Source organism: Limulus polyphemus, unplaced genomic scaffold, assembly GCF_000517525.1.
Source record: "Limulus polyphemus unplaced genomic scaffold, Limulus_polyphemus-2.1.2 Scaffold30, whole genome shotgun sequence".
Taxonomy (NCBI): Eukaryota; Metazoa; Arthropoda; class Merostomata; order Xiphosura; family Limulidae; genus Limulus; species Limulus polyphemus.
This window is the reverse complement of record NW_013665640.1, coordinates 1,115,789-1,124,094: the sequence shown is the minus strand read 5'-3', so window position 1 is coordinate 1,124,094 and position 8,306 is coordinate 1,115,789.

Below are 8,306 nucleotides of genomic sequence, written 5' to 3'. Positions count from 1 at the left end.
AGGTTCTCTCTCCTTCAGATGTTACAGTTAACTGTTGTGTTATCCTTATATATCGCTGGAATTTTTTTGTTGTCTTTCAAAAGTTAACAGAAAAAAAAACTTAACTGAAAAATCGAAAAGATAACAGACCCACAGTTCCAAAACTGGCTTAACATCACTTGGACAACGATACAGTTAAAGGAAACGAACAATTGTCAAACACGTCAGAAACGTAAGCTATCAATTCAACTGGCACTTAAAAGTAACAACACTGTTGCACAATTACGAGAAGATACCGGAATGTTCCAAACAACAATCACAATAAAAAACAGTATAAAACTTCAGCTCAGTGCTATGTCACCCCTGGCAAAATAGAAAATACAAATCATCAAGAAGATAATCAGAACCACCCATCAATCAGCAATCGCCCATTTGACTCACAGAAGTATCAACCGCCAAAAACATCAATAGCCATAGAATAAAAGATCTCCTTCCTACGGCACCAGATAAAAAATATCTTAGCTTCACATGAAAATCATCAAGACAAAAATAACATCTCACAACCAAAAACATTTACCAAGGTAAGATAGAGGAACATCTTCAAGACACTTCCACCTATGCTACATTAAACAAAAATCCAACCAAAACGGCCGAAGAAGAAGCCAAAAAGATACTTATACATCCAAAAGAAGAAGGTGCTTTGCCGGAAAAATTACTAAGGATATAAAACCCTCCCATAGCCGTATACATGAACTATGTGGAGCCCCTAAAGACCATAAACAAAATTTACCTTTAACAACCATAGTGCCAGCGTAGGGATCTGCAACAGAAATCATATCCTGGTTACTAAATCAACTGGTTAAACTATGTTTAAAGTATGTTCCATCACACTTAACCAATACAAAAGACATCTTAGAAAAAATGCACTCTTCTACACAAACAGTATACTCTGACCCCATTTTATTTTCCTTAGACGTAATCGCCTTGTACCCATTCATACCAATAGAAGAGGACATAGATAGTATCATTAACTTCACATCTTTACTTAATCCACACATTTTTCCAGTGAACATCACATTAAACACCATCCGCACAATGCTCAATTTTGTCCTATACAACAGTTATTACAAATTTGGTGACAGTTTGTACAAACAAAAGAAAGGAGTAGCTATGGGTAACAGAGCAGCAACAATATTTGCTATAATAGTCATGCATACCCAAGAAAACAAAGCCCTTGACAAAAAACAAAAATAGGTTTAATACCAGAAGTGTGGTGCAGATACATGTACCACATATTTGATGTATGAATCATGGAAAAGAAACACTACAGCAGTTTTACTATTTCCTTCAGTGAAGTTCGCACTAAAACTACCCAACGCAGAAGGATGCTAAACATTCTTAGATGTAACCCTGAAAATCCTAGACAGACAAATACGGAACTCCATGCATAACAAATAATGTAAGAAGCCAATATTTCTCCATTACAAATCACACCAACCAAGATCAAGTCAAAAAGGGAACAAAAATAGGAGAATTAAAGAAAATAAATCGAAACTGCTTCACGCAGAATGCCATTCAATCAGCACAAAAAAAGACTATAAAACACTATATTTACGAAACGGATCCCCAAGCATTACACCGACAATATTTGCAAATCACACACACACACACAAATAACACAAACATACACGAAAACATCTGCAATGAAAATTCCTTTCATAAACAACACAATCATAACCAAGATTCGTAAATCTATTAAACAATCCCATCTGGCAATCAACATAACGCAAAAACCAGGTAAAATACTGAAAGAACAATTAGTTTACATTTCATACTCACAAACAAAATGTGCCCCCCCCCCAAAAAAAAACAATATTACGCCAGAGAAATCGGAGCAGGACAAACTTGTCTCATCAAAAATGTAACCTATCAAATCATAAGTAACATTTGTGGAGACGCATACGTAGGAGAAACCGAAAAACCTTTTTAGAACTCATCAGTGCATTATGTACGTATGACCAACACAAAACCGCCCCAGCAGAACACTTCCTATACAAACACTGAACTCCAAACACAAAAAATCAAAACCCATTTATAATTTCTATCTTACAAAAAAAAAGCAAAACAAAGCAAAGATTTTAAAGATAGAAAATATATGGAAGCTATACTCATTAACGAAAAAAATCCAAAAATGGACAGAGGCAATGGATGGTACATGTACCTAAACCCATCATAGCAGTACACTTAACACTATTACTTTTAGTTGAACACTTGCGTACTCTGGAGTATTGCGCAGTCTTACAATTTGTTTTTAACATTACAAGTAAACTTTGTATCTTTCAACTTTATGTGTTTTTTTTTTTAGCTAAACATGAAACATATTGTGGTTCACTTTATTTTCATATTTCATATACGTAATATATGTCATACGTTAGTCTTGCTGTGCAGTTAGTATTATAATTATACTATAATATTCAAACAAATGTGAAACAATAATAATAATCTATACATTGTTAGAAGCACGTTACGGCAGACTCGAGAAATAGAACATTACAGGCAGTTTTATAATTTATAGAATATTCTAATATCAAACAGTTGTATGTAGTCCACAAAGGAGAAACGTTAGTTAAAATAAAAAGTTTCTTTTATAATTATTTTTTTTATATCTATATGCAAGTATATTTTGTTAAATAATTTATACAAAGAACTAACAGTCTGCATAACTAAATATTCTTCTTTATCACTTTTCAGGAAAGTTTCTGCTATATAGAATTAGTTTTCTTATAAATTTTAATTTTTAAATACTCCCTTTTTTTGTATGGAAAATGACAGTAAGAATTTTTTTTTAAATAAAGCATTATTATTCCCAATTTTGTTTAACGCAAACTATAATTTATTAGGAGACATTTCTATAAACGTAAAGAAAATCACGACCTATATCTCCAGAATGTAACTTTATTAGCTCAATATTTCGCTATTATAGTTTCGTCAGGAGCTATCGATATCCTAAAGTTAACTAATCCAGTTAAATCTAAATTTATTTCCAATAGATTAGTGTTCGAACTTATCGATAACTCCTGACGAAGCTGTAATAGCGAAATATTGAGCTAATAAAGTTACATTATGGAGATATAGGTCGTGATTTTATTTAAATGAGGCCTTGTTTTTGTTTCTTCCAAGTTGGAAAGGTGTTTGCGCTAATCCATCTCCAACGTGATTTTATAGCTTAATTACATCACTTCAAAATCGTCGTAAATTTTAGACTTGAAGTGATTTTATACATTAATGTTTATTTATACAGGATCAATTGCCTAGTTGAAACTAAAATATTTTTAGTGCACCTAAAAATTTGATTACATAAGCACGTATGCAAGGTACAATTTGTGAGAAATTTTACAATGCTGTCTAATAAGAAAGCATTAAAATGTTGGGCTTTACTTTCTCTTCGATGATAAGTGTTTGAGTATTGTACGGCATAGTTCTGCCACAGATAAAGCAAGCGTAAATTGAACTACATTGAGCAAACCAAGAAGGCTTTGTGAAAACAATGAATGGAAACGTAATTAAGGCCATTAATAATGATCTTAACTTTCTCTGATTACTCTTAGGAAACCATTGTGTTGCTAGGGCGTTCGACTCGCAATATGTGGGTTGCGGGTTCGAATAATCTTCACACCGAACATGCTCGCCCTTTCAACCGTGAGGGCGTTAGAATGTGAAGGTCAGTCCCATTATTCGTTGGTAAAAGAGTAGCCCAAGAGCTGGCTTGCCTGGTGTTACTAGCTGCCTTCCCTCTAGCATATCACTGCTAAATTAGGGACATGTAGCTTTGAGTAAAATTCGAAACAAACAAAACAACCCATTGTGTTGCTAGACTGTATAACCCTGCTATAAACTCTAGAAACATTACTTGGGAAAAGTCATGCTGCTAGTAATTGTGATTATTTACAAGGCCTAAAATATCTTAATAGGTTAAGGATGAGCACCATACTTTCTTAGCTGAGTAACGACAAGTGTTTTTACGGGATATTCGTATATACATTCTGAACAATGATGTATCCCATTTCTCAAAAACATGACTTAGGGCTAACAAATATAGTTCATTCTGATAAGGTATTATAATTTTTGTTATACAAATATAATATAAGTTATAAGCAGATAAAACATATTTGATTAGAAATTATTTCAATGTCATCAGTAAGATTTTGTTTTTTAGTTTTATCATCAAATAAACTTATTAACTAATTATAAGGAACAAAGACCATATTATGATCAGCTGACGATCTCTTTTGGAGAAATGTCACCTTAATCACCTTAGGTATATTAACTAGCATAAAATGGTAACATTTAGAGCTGCATATGTTTATATTCAGGTGAAAAACAGAAATATTCAACTACAATTAATTCGACAAGAGATAACTGACTAGGACATCAACTTTTATTTAAAAACTTACTAAGCCTAAACTGAAATGAAGGTATTTTAAACACGACTTTTCTCAAAGTGATTGTTTCGATAATGAAATCAAAGTAAGAGGTCGATCACTTGATCATGATAGTTAGAGAGGTAAGTCTTTTATATTTGTCTCTAAATGATTTGTTTATGAAAAGTAAAATATATTAGTGAATTTTCATATACTATATTATTTATTATAAACCTGTTATTATATTCTCTATATAGTAACGTTCAGTTTGGCCTATGTTTGTATGTATCGATATTTCTGTACGTAGTTGATTTTTGAGCTTTTTCAAAATGACTTATAATTTTTTGGTAAGGTTCTTGGTAAACACAAAATATAACCTATGGCAAGATTTACCAAAATGTCTTGATAAGGCCACAAAAAAACGTTTGATTGAACCGACTTACTTGAGTTTGAATTTAGCGCAAAGCTACACGAGGGCTATCTGCGCTAGTCGTCCCTACATTAGCAGTGAGATACTAGAGGAAAAGCAGCTAGTCAACGTCACTCACCACCAACTCTTGAGCTACTCTTTTACCAACGAATAGGGGGACTGACCGTCATATTATAACGCTCCCCACGGCTGAAAGGGCGAGCATGACGGGCATTCGACCTCGCGAGCCACAGATTGTGAGTTGATCGCCCTAACAACCAGGCCAGGCCAGATTTACTTGAGAAATGGTATTAATATATACGGGAGTCATCTAGTACAATTATCTAAATTCAGGTTATTGACAGTATTTAATCCCATATGGGGTCAATAAGATATTGGTTTAGAAGAAAATTTGTATGAGCATGTTTAAAATAAGGACCTACGTTTAGATTTTTTATTTCTTTTCTGTTGAATTCCCCAAGTGGGGATCAACATTTTTTAAGGCTTTCAGGATTGGTTGCATCAATTTACATAAAATATAAAAGAACGTAAAGGTAGTTATTCAAAACAAGGCGTGTAAATGCATAAATGTTTTGTTTTTTTTCGTGAATTTCTCACGTGTAATTCACCGGTTCTATAATAATAGTATGTCGATCATTAGCATCATCTTACAAAACGTGAAATAATTATATATATCTAATATATTTGTCCACAATTTGTTTAATTAATGAATTATTCCATAATTAAGGGGACTTCATAAACCTCTTTTGAATTTAAGAAAATAATTTAGCACAGGTTAATGCTTTATGAAATGTTCAGTGTTTTTCATTATATTTGTATTAGATTTATTTAAGCTTGGTCAAAGAGTTTTCTTAAATAAAAAATCTAATTACCACTGCAAGGTTCGTTAAAGTTATTTTTCTTTCTAAAAATTATTAAACAAGAGTAATTCTAAAATATTTTCATAAGCCAAAAGAAAAATCTGGTTGTGTTAGATTTTCAACTATGTTGGGAAAGTAAGCTGTCGACCGTCCCTTGGTTGTGATTAATGAAGCACGGTCCGCTAAACAATTTCTATTGAAATTAATGGTGAATATCTCGAGTCACATGGGATAAAACGCGGAAAGATAATAAAAATACTTGAGATGAAATTTATTCTACGCCACGATTAAGATCTGAGGTTATTTATAAAAGTTTTATCACTATGAGTGATATTCGTGTTTCTTTGTAAACCATATTTTACATACAACTATACGAATAAAATACGATCTTACTTGACAGAGAAGTCTCAAACTTCTTTTAATATTTCATTTGTTTTATTTCAGATAAAAAAATTATCGTGTAAACATGTAGCTTAGCTCTGTCATTTCCAAAAAAAAAAGATTATAGATTTTGTAACAAGATTTGGTTTATCAATAATTATAATATTCAATTATTTCATACTTGATTTTAACAGAATCATAAAATATTTAACGTGAGTTCATGTAAGGATGTCATGATGCTCTTTAAAGTTTGTTTCTATTCTGTGAGTTTCCACTAAGTTATTATGGTTTAGCCTACTTTGATACGTCTTATATTATTTGTTTTAAATTTCGTGCAAAGCTACACGAGGGTTATCTGCGCTAGCCATCCCTAATTTAGCAGAGATAGACTAGAGGGAAGGCAGCTAGTAATCACCACGGCCAACTCTTGGGCTACTCTTTTACCAACGAATAGTGGGATTGACCGTCACATTATAATGCCCCCACGGCTGAAAGGGAACTTTGGCAAGTGGTACGTGATATAGTTGTTTGTATACAATTACAGGTCTCGAAAAGTGAAATACAGTGTTTAATATAAAAAGCTTCACAATGGGATATCAGCCCCTGTTCCCACAGCAGGGATCAAACTCCAAAATTTTCTTACAAATTTACTTACTTTGATAAATCCAGTTTACTACTAGTAAATGAACTTCTAAAGTCAACCTTAAAATCGATTAGCATTATTAGTATTTCTTAATTTATTTCAGTTTTATATCATTCATGGTACATAGATATAGAAACGTATACAATCAACCCATCGTAATTAATCGGGTACGTTTATTATAATATGTCACGTTTGTCTTTATGAGTTGGACCTACATATTTACGTGTTTGTGTATTTATGTATACATTTATGTGTCTGTCGATATACGTACATATATATATTAGGGGTGCGTATCTAGATATTGATGCCAAGATATGACAGTCTTGTCTGTAACTTATTACGTATAATACCAATATTACTAACATTTTACAGTGCTTTTTCAAATTCTCATGTTTGATCAACTAAATGGCAGCTGGCAAGAGAAGTAAAATAAAAATAATTAATATCAGTCTATCTATTTTGTTATTGTTAATTTGTTATGTTACTTTGTATGTAATGTTTTTGATAAAAGAAATGAAGACAACATGTAGTACTCGTTAAAGGTGTGGCGATACGATTCCAGTATCGTATCATGAAGTCGTGATACGATTGTATTGATATATTGTCCGATACGATACGATTTATGTCTCTTTACAAAATTTGTACAGAAAAAATCGGAATTTCTAATAAAGCATTTTTGCTAAAAATTAATGATTCAATGTAGGAAGACGTGTATTATATACATATATATACTCATGTGTCTGGCATATCACTGCTATAATTTTTGAGACAATCCAGTCAATAACTGTTCGCTGTTAAAAAGTATTGTACATTAAAATCATTTGGCTTTTTTTGAAATCTGTTAAACTTCACTGGAACTACAATTACTGGGTGATACTCAAAGTCATACATATTTTATGGAAAAGTTCATATGGTTCGTACGATGTTAACTTTGATGAACTTTTCAATATGGTCGTGTGGACAGAGAGGGAGTTTTTTAAAGTGACCTAGTAGCTAATCCTACAACGAGAATCGTTATAATGTTATGGTCAATGTCATTAGTTGTTGGTAAAAACTAGCTCAAGAGCTGGCCGTGGGTGGTCTATCACTTCTAAATTACGAATGGCTAGCGTAGATAGCTTTCAAGTAGCTTTGCGCGAAATTAAACAAATAAACATACATGGCTAGTCCTGTAATAGTCCTAAAAATTTGCTTTTCATTCTTGTACAATCTTTGAAGTTGGTGTAAACATTGCTAAGTTAAAAAATACATTTCAGGATCAAAATTGTTTATTTCTTTTTTTTGCTTCTATAATTAATAATAAGTGAAAGTAAAATATTATTCTAAACCTATCTTAGTATATTTTAAACTATATAGTTCTGTAAATGCAAATTATTTATATTAACATACTTACTAATGCTATGAAATGTGTTAAATATTAGTTTTGAATTTTTCATTTTTTCCAGTTGCACATTTTTTGTTGTTATAAAAAATTATGTTTCTAACGCCAGCTTTGTTTATCACATAATCTTTTTTCATTACCTAAAACTTAAAAAAAAATACACAGGCTTGCAATGGCCTTATTGTCTTGAAAGTTTTACCTGTTCTATAGT